This window comes from Mirounga angustirostris, unplaced genomic scaffold (genome assembly GCF_029215605.1).
Source record: "Mirounga angustirostris isolate CCGP_5_RB_7025 unplaced genomic scaffold, mMirAng1.0.hap1 SCAF_12, whole genome shotgun sequence".
In the NCBI taxonomy this organism is placed as follows: domain Eukaryota; kingdom Metazoa; phylum Chordata; class Mammalia; order Carnivora; family Phocidae; genus Mirounga; species Mirounga angustirostris.
Genome location: NW_026991720.1, coordinates 107,239,334 through 107,253,577, shown reverse-complemented (window position 1 = coordinate 107,253,577; position 14,244 = coordinate 107,239,334). Strand labels below are relative to the sequence as shown.

Here is a 14,244-nt window from a genome sequence, read left to right as displayed (position 1 = left end):
GCGGGGAAGTGGAGGGGAAGGTTATCTTCACTGAAGCATACATTAAAAAGCTTTTTTAAGAAAGAAAGCATATATTTTACAGTTAAATTCTTTTATTAAAAGAAAAAAAAAAAGGATGACTTCGGAACTAAAGTTCTACACTGAGTGTCCAAGAGAAAGACTCAAAGTGACAAAAACTAAAATAACAAGAGCTTTTAATATTTATTAAGGACTTAAAATATGCCAGGCATTGGGCTAAGCATTTATTTGTATTCATTCAATCTTCATAAAAACCAAATAAAAAGGTCCCAATATTATCCTCACTAGACAAAGAAAATGAGACACAGAGAGGTTAGATAATTTGCCCAAAGTTCACACAATAGATGGGAGTTGCCAGAATTTGAACCCAGGTAGCCTCATTCCAGGGCCTAACCATTTGAACTACTGTTCTAAATGAATTCCCTCTAATGTAAAAAGGGCACAGAGATCAGGCAAATCCAAACAAACTACAAGTGAGTGGTAGTTATAGTAATTTTAGTTATTAAAAGGAGAAAAGATAATTATTTGTCAGTGGTGAGAGTTAGAATTTATGATCAAGAAAAAGAAATACTCAGCTCATGAGTGTCCAAACCTCGTCGCTCTTGCCCCATTGGAGATATCCATTGGGGCAGTTGCAGAATGCATGACCGAATGAGCTAGTAAGCAAAGATCGGGCACAGACCCTTATGTACTAAATTTAAAAAGTAATAAAATCCCTAAAAATAAAAGGGAGCTGACAGGGGAACAGTGGCAAAAAAAAATAGGTATAGTCATTTCTGCTATAAATGCTTGTTTCAAAAAAATTTATTCCAAAGTGAATGATTATATCAGGGAGCAAATTTTGTATTGCTTAAGTGAAATTTTGTCCCTGAGAAACAGAAGTGAAGAAGGCAGAAAACTGCACCCAGTTGAACCCAGCCACATAGGGATACACAAGACACACACACACACACACACACACACACACACACACACACACCCTCCAAGGTCTACCAGTTACTTCAATTCACTGTCTGTGTTCACAATCATCCACATATGCCAAAAAACTTCCTGTCAGATTTCAGATAACCCACTTTCTACCATTTTGCACTAACTCAAAATCTGTACTCTTTCTGACATCCACGTCTACAAGTATAAACTTCAGGTCTTTTATTGTAGCATTTATGTTATTTCTAACCACCTAACATACATAAATCTCTACCAGCATCTTTATTAGGTTCCCATCTCTTCTGTGTGTGTGCGTGCGTGTGTGTGTGTATCACTAGCAAAGTTTTTGAATGCTGTGCCCTATCAAGGAAAAAAAAAAGTCTGATGGATAATGATGGAAAACCAAATCCCTCCAAATTATCTTTAAATTAGTTTGTGTCAATTTCCATCAAAATCCTTTTCTTTTTTGATACGGTAGGAAGAATTTAACAAATTAATTCTAAAGCTCCTTGGGAAAATTAAGTGGTCACTCATTAAAAGAATTTTTCAGCAAAGAAAGACAAAGGGAGATTTAAATTGCCCATTAATGAAACAGATCTTAAAGCCACGACAATCAGAGTCAAGCAGAAAAGTCCATGAAAGAGGTCAGAAAACCCAGAAATCAATGCATATTTAAATACAACAAAGATGGCACTTCAAATAAGTAGGAAAAAAACCAGACAATTTACATCTTAGGGCAGCAGCAGAGCACAGCATGGGAGGGAAGAGCCTGTGGGGCTGGACAGGCGGCCCCGGATGGCACGCCAGCGAGGCGCGTCCCAGCTGGGTGACCCCGGACAACCAGTGTCTTTATCTGTAAAACGAGGACAGTCATTGTACCTACTTCACAGGACTGCTGCGAGGATTATCAGTTATCATTTGTGAAGTGCTCAGAACAGGCATTAAAACAGTAAGTGCTATATATGTGATATTAAATAAATAAAAGAAAGCAATTCATGCTATGATAATCCTTAAACTCTTGGGAGCAGAAGGGAGGGACACATAGGGAACAGATTCTCTCATCATACCACACTGAGAAAATATGCAACATTATCAGTAATCAAAAATCCAAATTAAAATATTTCAACCATCGAATTGGTCAAAGTTTTAGAAAAAAATTATACTGGTGGCCAACTAGGCAGAGACATTGGTACAATTCTATATGGAAGATAGAAGAATACTCTGAAACAATCTTTCCAAGGGTCACTTTGATTATATGCTTCAAAAACCATTTAAAATATTAAGCCCCTTTGACCTAATAATTCAATCTCCGGGACAAAGTTGGAACATAAGGACTTCAACAGAAAAGTTTCAAGTCACTTTTTCAGAGATGAACTAGAATCAGGGAAAAAAGGATGTGAAGAAATATTTTAGTTTCAGATATAAGGCTAAGAATTTTTACCTTCTAAAAATTCAAGTCTTGTTTCACTGTATAATTAATGTTTAATATTACCAAATTGCAAAAACAAAAAAACAAACAAAAAAACAGTTTTAAAACAAACCTTTTAACAGCATCCTTCTTCGGCTTATCTATAGTATCCCACCACTTTGAAAGGTAAGAAATCTCAGACCACATAAATTTTCTCCGTGAGTCTTCTTTCAGCTTGATGACCATGTTATTAAAAATATACTGAGTCATCTCTCTAAAGTAGTCATCAAAAGTCTTCAACCAACCTAAATCAAGACACAAATATACAACAAAGGTCTGATTCATATGTCTGATTTCAACTCAGTCACATTCCATTGCATCACCTTTGGATACCCTTAGATGTTTCATTCATATTAAGACACATTTAAAAATTTCAGAAATGTTTCAAGTGGTGAAATTCCATTTCAATGGATACGAAACTCAAAAAGTCACTGATGACAAAACACTCTGAAAACTGCACAAATTCAGATAGAAATGAGGGAAAAAATGAGAAAAATGACCTGAGGCCCAAAAGCATTTATTTATGCTTAGTAATTATAGTATTGAATTCAATTATTTATAATTTATCTCTAATTTAAGGAATTTGCTTTAATTCTAAAAATCTGAACAGCGTTAACAAGCTGGCAGTACTACTCATAATGTAATGAAAACTGTATCCCTTCATACCACATCTGAAACTCCCTACCCATTTTAGTAAGTTAAATTAAGAAAAAGAAAAGTATAAACTATATCTAAAAGTCAGCAGCAAAGCAGTAAGGTAATTAATAGCACTATTATGAATACAGAGAAGTAGAATTCTGCCAAGAACGGGCATTAGTTTCCAAAGGCTGTAAATTATTCCATTTTTTGGAAGCACAAATTGACACTAATCAAACAACACAAGTGTATACATGTATGTCAAGTCTTTTTCAAAAGAAAATTGTAGATACTGAGGACTTAGTTCTCAGACTTTTCTCAAATATCCTGGAAGTTTTATCTAAAGATATTTGCAATTTCACTATAAAGAAACATCTTTTTATAAGATTCTATTTATTTGACAGAGAGAGAGAAAGAGAGCACAAGCAGGGGGAGTGGCAGGCAGAGGGAGAAAAGCAGATGCCCCGCTGAACAGGGAGCCTGACACGGGACTCGAATCCAGGACCCTGGGATCATGACCTGAGCTGAAGGCAGACGCTTAACTGACTGAGCCACCCAGGTGCCCCATCCCTATAAAGAAACATTTTTAACAAGACCCATAGGTCCAAGCATAGCCCTATCTGGCAGAGCATTAAAGCAACATGATGAGCTGCTGAGGCAAAATCATACCCAGCTATCTATTGGCCACGTGGACCTTCCAAAGAACAACCTCTTATCCATGAAATCTTATAGAGAGATAGGAGTTTCTATACAACCAGGCTAAACTACTGCTCTATTTTTTCCAAACCTCAAACATGTGGGGAGACTAAACTATTAAGGGGTCAACTGGTTCGTTCTTTTGTTTATAATTAATATCTGAAATATACTGTATTAGCTGGAAGATAATAAAATGTGCTAGGGCAGAGAAGACAATGCAACTATTTTGACAATGTAAATATGAGCTTCTGAAAAGGGCACTGACACTCTGTATTTCTCCCTTTTGCTTTAACTAAAATCTATTCATTCATTCCATAGTTATTTAGTGAGCATGTACAAAGCGACAGGTATGAAGCCAGAAGCCAAAGAGGAATTCAGTGTAAAATATTCTTTACGAGGACTTTCTTGATCTGGGACACCTTTAAGTTATTTTTAAAGTCACCAAAGAATACTACATGGATAGTTTAACTTTTCCATGTTTAAATAAAAAGCCTATCTATATAGAAAATTCAAAGATAGCTCATGAAATAGTGGTTTGCAAAGAATCCCATCTTGCTTGGCAAAGGTACAAACTTGGGACTCCTGCCCCAGACCGCAAAGCCAATATCCACATCTGGATTCCCAAGGACAAGCAAAGAAAAGCCAACCTACCCCTAGCATGCTCCAACTCGCTGCTAATGCTGACCATGCCAACATCCAAGACAAAAAAACATCAAGTGCTCAGACCAGAGTCCAGGATATAACACAGGACTTGATAAATGTTAGTTGCTATTATTATTATCACCTTCATCAGTCTTTAATGGACCCTTCCCCATCTCTACAATCAAAACAGGTAAAAGAGGAAATAAAAGATATTTCTAACAACTAAATTTTGAAAAGGGCACATTTATTTAAAACATTTAAATAAACTGTTCCACATCTTAAACATATTGATAACCCAAAACTTTGGTTTGCAAAGAATTCATTCTATGCCCCTATTAAGGGCTGAATTGTGTCCCCTCAAAATTCCTATGTTGAAATCCTAAACCTCAATACCTCAGAATGCAACTGTATCTGGAGACAGGGTCTTTCAAGAGGTGATTAAGGTATAATAAGGTCATGAAGGTGGGCCCTAATCCAATATGTCCTTACAAGAAAAAGCAATTAGGACACAGACATACACAGAGGGAAGACCATGCGAAGACAGGGGGCTATCTGCAAGCCAAGATGAGAGGCCTTCAGAAGAAACCAACACTGCTGACACCTTGATTTTGGACTTGCAGCTTCCATAACTGTAAGGAAATAAATTTCTGTTGCTTAAGCCACCCAGTCTGTAGTACTTTGGGATGGCAACCCTAGCAAACTAATTTAGCCCTAGAAAAAATCAGGGTTATTACCATCCGAAAAACAAAGATTGCACTGTGGGGAGAATTTATTTTACCAAGGACCATTATAATATTTAATTTAACATGTATCTACCTCCATATTGCAAGACTGAGCTAAAATCAAATGTTTGGAAGTGACCTCTCCTTCTGCATCATGCTCTTATTATACATGTGCAGTGAGGACCATGTAAATTCCTGAAATGGCTCTGTGCAAATTATTGTCTTTAAGACATCACACATAGGTGTTTTACCTAAATTTTAACAAAGGTCAAAACTAAGCCCTAATTATTTGGCTATTAACTCAATAAAAGAAAAGAGCTATTAACAATGGAATGACTCCAAAATTAATTTAATAATAAAACTCTAGTAATCTAGCATAGAAAGCAAATTTAGAAGAAACTGTCTTTATGAAGCTGAATAAGTAACAGTTTTTTTTTTCTTTTTTAAGTACAATTACTTGTTTTCATCAGTTATAATTTGTTATTAGCTAAGACCCTTTCAAAGAATAGTTTATCATAGGAGTTTTCATAAAGAAATCACAGTGACTGATTAATCCATGTTGCCTTCAACACTTCATTTGCCCTTCAACAATCATGCAGAAAATATGTCAAAGATATTTACGTGAGCCAAAATACATGCTGAGATGTCAACTTAAAAGCCTCCCATAAAACTCATCTATAATAGATACTAATATCACTAAAATATAACACAATTAATGAAGAATGAACTAAAAGATAGCCTCTTGCAGCTTTCAATATTGAGTAATATAACAGTAAATTAGCTTTTATTGCTCTTATACAATAATCAAGTATTCCCTTTTACACTGAATTGGCTCTTTCTTTTCCTCAATTACTGTAAAACTACAATTGTATATTAACATAAGACCAATCAGAAAGACAGTATTTTATGAAAAGTTGTATGGGATGATTTTTTGTGACATAAAATTATATTCCTACCTCTGGATTTAATAATCCTAGGACATTGAGTTGCAAACTGATTTACTTAAGTGGTCAATTCACAGCCTTTTTCTTTCCCTTGAATACACTTGGAAATTGAACCAGGGCTAGAATAGCACGAAGAATACCTTTCCATTTACTCTTTTTCCCCTCTAACAACACTTCAACCCATAAAACAGCTAGTCACCATTTTTAAGTAAGTGGGGAAATATCTAAAACAAAGAATACATAATTAGAAGTTCTTTAAAGCAGGCATAACTCCAAGTTTGCTATCACTATTTTATCATAAAAAATTTTAAGTTTTAAAATATAAAGCCTAATAAAGTTGACAACCCAATGCTTATTTTTAATGCTTGTGAACAATTAAGCACCTCGTAATTGTTCACTGACAAAACACTATTTTTTAAAATTTGACTCTTGATCTTGCTTCAAAATCTAAAGACTTTGTGGCACTCTGATCCTCTCAAGGAACACTCAGTTTTATTTGGTTCAAGAGCATACACAGCACCAATTTAGCACTTGGGCAAGGGGATCCCTTCCTGAGCCCTGGTCACTTGAGGGATCTTCCTATTTGTCCTCTGACCATATTCTTTTCACACAATAAATTCCCAAAGCAAAGAACCTGCCCAACCAGAGCCTGCCCTGACTTGCCCTGACCTGCCCTTCTGAGTACCAGGGCCCAGAAATCTGTGTTCAAACAGCCTCAAGCCAGTTTCTAGAGCCCACCAAGGGCCTTCTATAGGTTTTTCTATAGGGAAGTCGACCTGCAGGTGGTAACCTCCCTAGCCTGAGCAATGGGCAGGGGGAATGCAGTTTGCAGGGGTGTGGGAAGAGTGCTGGAGTGTCTGCAAAGGAGGGCCTTGTTTAGGACAGGGCCATTTCTGGGAGACAGGGCTGGGCTACTATAGGCTGGCTCTTCCCACATGCACCAACACATTCCAGTAGAGAACTGGAGCCTGATCGATCTCAACCCACACATGGCCTTCCTGATAATGGTGCTATTTCTCAAGGCAGGATGAAAAGACCTATCCTTATTTAGCAATGTATCAGTTTGATTTATAATTTTTAAATGTTTATACAAAGGGCCTGAGGACCTCCAGGTATTTCTGCCCCAATTCCTACAAATTTGAGAACCTATAACCCGAACTTCAAAGCATTGAATTCTCATGAAGCCAGCACCTAGTATGAAGCCTACACCATCAAGAATTCAGTAAGTATGTGATAGATGAATGAAATGCACGGCCAAAAGGATAGGGGAAAAAAGGTATATGAAATATAAATACAAATTTATTACTCCAACTGGAAATGAAACCAAAAGGAAAAGACATTGCACACATACACAATTAGCTCTAATGCATTCATTGTCTGTTCTGATGCTAACCTAATAATCTTTGGTCATTATCTCTTAAGGTTCTATTTTATATTTAAAAAAGCTCTGTCAGCCCTAAGATAATTTAAAACACACATCCTCTCGGGGGCGCCTGGGTGGCTCAGTTTGTTAAGCGACTGCCTTCGGCTCAGGTCATGATCCTGGAGTCCCGGGATCGAGTCCCGCATCGGACTCCCTGCTCAGCGGGAGTCTGCTTCTCCCTCTCCCGCTCCCCCCTGTTGTGCTCTTTCTCTCTCTCATTCTCTCTCTCTCAAATAAATAAATAAAATCTTTAAAAAATAAATAAAAATAAATAAAAAATAAATAAATAAAACACACATCCCCTCAAATCATTGCTACACTGTTGTGATTTTAACTGCTACAATAATGATTTTTTTAATGGCTACATTTATTCTACTCAAAGTTAAATAGGTACTGAATGTTAAGAGAGCATAGTAAATTTTGAATCAAAAATAATTATATCCAGATAATAAACATGTAAAAACTATAACTTAAGCTTCAGGTTACTTCTGTTTTAACATAATAGTCTCAAATTAAGAAACAAATATAAAGGTTTATAAAATAAGAAAGCTTCTTTATTTTAGTAATGAAGTTATTGTCTATCAACATATGATCAACAGGTTTCTTCCATCACTTGTCAAATCCTTCCATAGTTGACTACAATAGCCACTCTTACACTTAAGGTATCACGCACCATCTTAACTGGTATTATCATAACTCAAATCCGCTGCTGATTAATTTTAATTCCAACATTTCCATTATAAGTCAAGCTTGTTTCCCCCTGCCCTGATAAACTGTGAAAGAGTTTTCACCAACGTCTTGTTCCAGTTTATTCATTCAAACACAAACCAAGCCTCTAATAAGGCAAAGCAATAAAGCTAATCAATGAAAACAGATTCCACAGTGGAAATATGAGCGAAATGCCGTGGGAATATAGAAGTGGTGGATTCCTACCAGGAGGACAGAAGAGAGATTCTTAGAATAGCCATCATCTGGATAGAGGAAAAAGGTGGTAGTTCCCAAACAGAAGGAAGAGCATGTGGAAAACACACAAAACCACAAAGGTCTGTGTCAGTTTCAGGGAGAAGGCAGGTGGGTATGGCTGCGTGGCAGCTTACACGCTGGGAGTACAGAGAGCAATAAAAACAGAAGTGGGGGTCAGATCACCGAAAATCTTCTAAACTGTTTTTGATTCTTGCTGAAAATCTAGGAGGAAGGAAGTTAAGGTCTTTTGATCTGTGCTTTCAAAAATGAGTGTTCTGTGAGTGTAAAGGATAGACGAAGATGGTAAAGTAGAAAACAGGAAATGAGGCCACTGCAAAAATTCTGCTGGAAAACGTTTATGACACCAAGGAGGCAAAATGAAGAGAAGATGCTAACTTACTGAAGCTCCCGAGAGACGAGAGAGAGACTCAAAGATGAAGCTGAGGTTTTCCAAAGACCTGTGAGTCTTTGGAAACCTAGAAGCCTGCTGAATCCTATAAATGCTTCTGAACTCAGGTTTCCAGAATCACCTCACCTTTTTCCCAGGTGATTCAGTGTCATCTAATAGTTTTCAAAGCATATCAGCTTCACGTCCACGAAGCTGTTTGAGATACAGCACTTTTTGAACCCGTGTAAGATGCCCTCACTGGAAATTCTATCCCACACCACGGAAGCCATCTGCATTACCGTTAGGACAGCTGGGGTTTTGTTCACCCTGCAGCTGTATGTATAATGTCCAATTGTGACCCCTTACTATATTGCTTTTCTAAATGCCCTTTAAAAGACGTGCATACCTCGATATTTGACACCTGCCATTGTGAGATCAACCTCCACAATAATTTCTAAATCTGGGCTAAAGTTACTTCCCTCCCTTGTTAAGGACTCCATCCATGAGCATCAATTCACACCGAGTAGGACACTTTAGGCCTACTACGTCTTCCCCAAACAGGGCTTAGTGGTCTGAAAAAATGAAAAGTGTCTATAATATGAAAGAAACCATTAGAAGTAAAAGTAAAAGTGACTTCCTTCGAGGAGTTACTCTTAGGATATGAGGCTATTTAGCCTTACGGTCAGGGCAAATGTGGGGCAAATTATGAGTTTCTAAAAGAAACCATTTAAAAGCTGGAAAATACTGCTTCTAAATGACTTGCTAATTGTAAAATATGCAGCAATGAGGAAAACCACTCACCATCTCATGTACTCAAGTAGTATTTAAGGACAGGAACATCCATTTCAATAAGGATAGACCAGAAGGAAAAAAGGATGGGAAAGAGTGTGGTGAGGTGTCTACTTTTGCAAGATAGTTCATAAAATGTTTTATATGATTAATCATACTAAAGTGGATGGCATCTAACACGGAAACACTTAGAAGACCTTCTTCCTAGAAGCTCTGCCTGTGGTTTCAGAAGTATTACCTTCCAGAAACAATATTAAATAGTGGTTACAAGTCCGAGTCCAGAGCTTGGGTTCAAGCCCAGCCCTGCCACCAACACATTACTTGGACTCTCTCCTGCCTCAGTTTTCTCATCTGTGACATAAGGGTAATAATAGGACTTTTGTCATAAAGTGGCTGAGAGCAGTAATGGATTTAATACGTGAAGAGAACAGTGCCTGAAACAGTAAAGTCTCATAAGCAGTAGCAATTATTTGTATAACTGGCACATCGGTGAGCTCTGAAGCACCCAGACTGGACAGACAGACAAAAGTAACCAAAACAGGAGGGTGGGGACATGTCTGATGATCACCCACATCTCTAGGTGCTACTTGATGTATATGCTCCTAAGGAATGCAGTCCAGTGAGAGCCGCAACGATCAGCACTCTCCCCCTGAAAAAGAACCTCAATACACCAATTTGAGAGATCGCTTAAAACGATAATTCTAAAGTGCTGTGTAAACATTTAACTCTTAATGCCAGTGTTTTCTTAATTAAGATTGCCAGATAAAATACAGGATGCCAAGTTAAATTTGAATTTCAGATAAATAATGAATAAATGTTTACTGTGTGTTCCATATGCTATTTGGAACACACACTAAAAAAATTATCGTTTATTGGAAATGTAAACTTAACTTACATTTTTCTTTATAAAGTTAAATCTGACAACTCAAGGGGCTCCTGGATGGAAAAGTCGGTGAAGCATCGGACTCTTGGTTTTGGCTCAGGTCATGATCTCAGGGTCCTGAGAGATCAAGCCCTGAGTCAGGATCTGTGCTCAGCGGGGATTCGGCTTGGGGTTTTCTCTCTCTCCCTCTGCCCCTCCCCCTGCTCGAGCACTCTCTCAAATAAATAAATAAAATCTTTTATTTATTTATTTGAGAGAGAGAATGAGAGAGAGCAAATGAGAGGGGGGAGGGTCGGAGGGAGAAGCAGACCCCCTGCCGAGCAGGACGCCCGATGCGGGACTCGATCCCGGGACTCCAGGATCATGACCTGAGCCGAAGGCAGTCGCTTAACCAACTGAGCCACCCAGGCGCCCACAAATAAAATCTTTTAAAAAAAAAATCTGGCAATTCTATTAACAACCCAAGGTTCAGATAAATGTGTCAAATTAGTTAATGCCCATAAAGCAAGCAAATCACTTGAACTAAATAAAATATCTTGAGAAGCAGCATGGTAAGTAGAAAGAACAGAGATCTCAGAATTAGGCAAATCTGAGCTTTAATTCGCCATCCTGTGCCAATTTATAACTGATGGATCTCGAAGACATTAGTATACCGACCCTAGCCTCACTGTCTTCACCTGGTAAATGGGGTTTAATTTACCAGTTTTAAGGGTTGCAGAATGGATTACATGAAGCAACACACACTTAACACTCCCCTGATACAAGACAGGCAATGAATACCAGTTCTCACTCAGTTCTTCCTCGTGCATTTTAGCTCCAGAAACTCAAATTTCCCATCACAGTGGCCAAAACCGAAGAACGCATTTTATCCCTCAATTATTAAACAGAACAAAGTGCTCCGCAAACTGTGCCCACAAACACATGGCCCTCTCCTGACCATCTCCTTCCACTCAGCAGGTTCCTTTGGCAGATGGACTTGCAAGTCTCCCCTGCTTTCACCCACTGGGTGTTACCCAACTATGGCTGACCAGAACTCTTTTCTTCTGATTGTGCTGAACAATACATGAGCAGAAAACCTTTAAAATAATGCCACACTGCGATTTCCTCACGTTTTTGTTCTCTCTCGCTTTTTTTTTTTTTTTTTTAAGAAAAAGGGCACACAGGGGCACCTACATGGTTCAGACGATTAAGGGTGACTCTTAATTTTGGCTCAGGTTGTGATCTCGGGGTCGTGAGACTGAGCCCCAAGTCTGGCTCTGCGCTCAGTAGGGAGTCTGCTGGGATTCTCTCTCCCTCTCCCCTCATCCCACTTATACCACTCTCTCTAAAATAAATAAATAAATCTTCAAAAAAAAAAAAGAATAAGGGTACATACACTCATTTCAAATTATCATATAATGCTAAATGCAAAATTCTGTTTCCTTAATTTAAAAAAAAAGTGAAAAATCCTACTCACTCATTTGAATCAATAAAAACTCTGTAAAACAACTGCAAATGCACAAAATAAAATGATTTTCCACTGTGGCTCTTGTGCCTAGGTCTCTCTGATTCAGAGTCATACCACATGGGGGATTATTTTCTAATGTTCATCTTACATATTGCTTAACTAACAATATGCGGTCCAACTTTCCATTTAGTATACCTTATCTACTCTCTACACACTGTGACTTTTTTGAAGGAAAATTAACTAAATATTTCGGCAGTTTAAGTAGTGGGAAGGAAAGAATTAAGATTGTAGATACAAAGGTGCTGTTTTAATCAGCTTATTAAATATAACATGAATATGTATCAATCAACTAACATTTAATTTCATGGTCTATGATTCAGAACTTTTCAAAAGCGTAACAGTACAAAGTTATCAGCATTTACTTAACAATTCCTTTCCAATTTTGTTTTAACTCATGTAAACCATACAAAATGCTGTATGACAATTGTTACATGTCCTCATAGACTGGAAGAAGGCATGATTAGGAATTAAAATACGAAACATAATTTGAAATTTATCTGTCTTGTGAGATATCAGAACTCGATCCAAAAAGAAAAACACCTACATATATAAAAACACAGCAACAGAATTCCTAAAGTTAGGGAACTCAATATAGGAATCTTTCATAAGTCTATTTCAAACATTCCTATCCCCAACAGACAAAACTCCGATGAAACAAACCACTAAGCTAAAGTTTGTTTTAAACTGTTGCTGCAGAAAATGCAAACAAATCTCTATAAATCTCATTTAGAAAGTAAACCGCCTAACTGCACATTCATTTAGGAGTATTATACAAAGATTTCCCATTACAGAGTCACATTTTGACTCGGAATGTCTGCGCACACACTTATCTCTTTTCTTCCACTGAAAAAGAGGTTTCTTCATGATCTGAACGATTTACTTCTTCACAGAATGATTTAGCTTACCTAAATTCCACTTTTGTGAAGGAGCGGTGAAAATTATCAAGAAAAGCCAGCGGTTCTGTTCTCTATTTTGCTGGTAGCAAAAATCGCTATCGCTTTTGCTTTCAAAAAGTCCATGGGGGAGCCTGGGTGGCTCAGTCATTAAGCATCTGCCTTTGGCTCGGGTCATAATCCGCCGGGTCCTGGGATCGAGCCCCGCATCGGGCTCCCTGCTCGGCAGGAAGCCTGATTCTCCCTCTCCCACTTCCCCTGCTTGTGTTCCCTCTCTCACTGTCTCTCTCTGTCAAATAAATAAATAAAATCTTTAAAAAATAAAAAAAATAAAAGGTCAGTGTCAGACTATTATTTCTTCCTCAAGTGGAGGAGGGCCTGAGGGTAAGGGTCATTAACATCTTTTACTAAGACAAAAAGACTCAACTCTGGTTGCTAAAATGCCAACAGACAGATTCACTTAGAGCAGTCAGGACCAATGATTAGAGAAATCTCCCCACGGAACAACACATTAACTACAGCGGGAACCCCTAAGGCAAACAAACAAAATCTCAAAGGCATAGGTAATCCCTGCCCTTGAAGAGCTTCACATCATCTGCTGTTTGTATTTAAAATTACAAAGCACATTTTAAATATTTTTTTTTTTTTAAGGAACAGAAATAAGACAACAGGAAGAAGAGATGGAGGGAAGCTAAAGAAATGTGAATGTCAAGGTCCAATGTTTCATCTGAGTCTGCAGAATCACATTCCCTGGTTCACTATTTTATTGAACCGAATGAGTCAGTACCAGGTGCTGCTGACTCTTCTGGGCATTAGTGACCTGCTGGTTATAAGACAAAGTGTGAGCCCTCACTGAGCTTGCATTCTAGTGAGGAGACAAAGCAGAAGTGCTGTAAACGTTGACATCTCTGCCTGTGTGCAAGTATGGAAGGTTCAAGAAGCTTCAGAATTGAGGACTGGAGAAAGGTCGGGAAGGCCTCGTCTCTATTTAGCGATTACTATATGCCACGTGTTGGGCTAGGCAATGAGACAGACTGAACAGGAGGCACATGTTCTCTGTCCCTTGAGTGTACTCAGGTGGGAGGTCCAGGTAAAGTAACAAGGAATTCTTGTGGTGCCACTTACTGCCCCTGGAAGTCTGACAAGTTGGTAACGCCTTCATCAGGAATAGTGGCACTCACCTTCTAGGGTTGTTTTCAGCACTCAATGTTTATAAAACATTTGGCACACTGCCTGGTAAACCACAAATTTTATTATTACAGTTAAGCGTGCGTGTTCTAGAATTACAAGAAATGAGATTGGTGGAAACTGAGGATGGCAGAAAAGGGGAAGAGACAATAAAAGT

General features: G+C 38.1%; 1 pseudogene across 1 annotated transcript in view; it reads right to left on the bottom strand.

Moving 5' to 3' along the window:
- The window catches only part of LOC135362160 (alpha-mannosidase 2-like), a 120,060-nt pseudogene that overhangs the window by 87,131 nt on the left and 18,685 nt on the right, over window positions 1–14,244 (bottom strand). The window contains exon 5 of the transcript XR_010406651.1: window positions 2,487–2,658. The product of XR_010406651.1 is annotated as an alpha-mannosidase 2-like (transcript). The remainder of the gene's footprint in view (window positions 1–2,486; window positions 2,659–14,244) is intronic.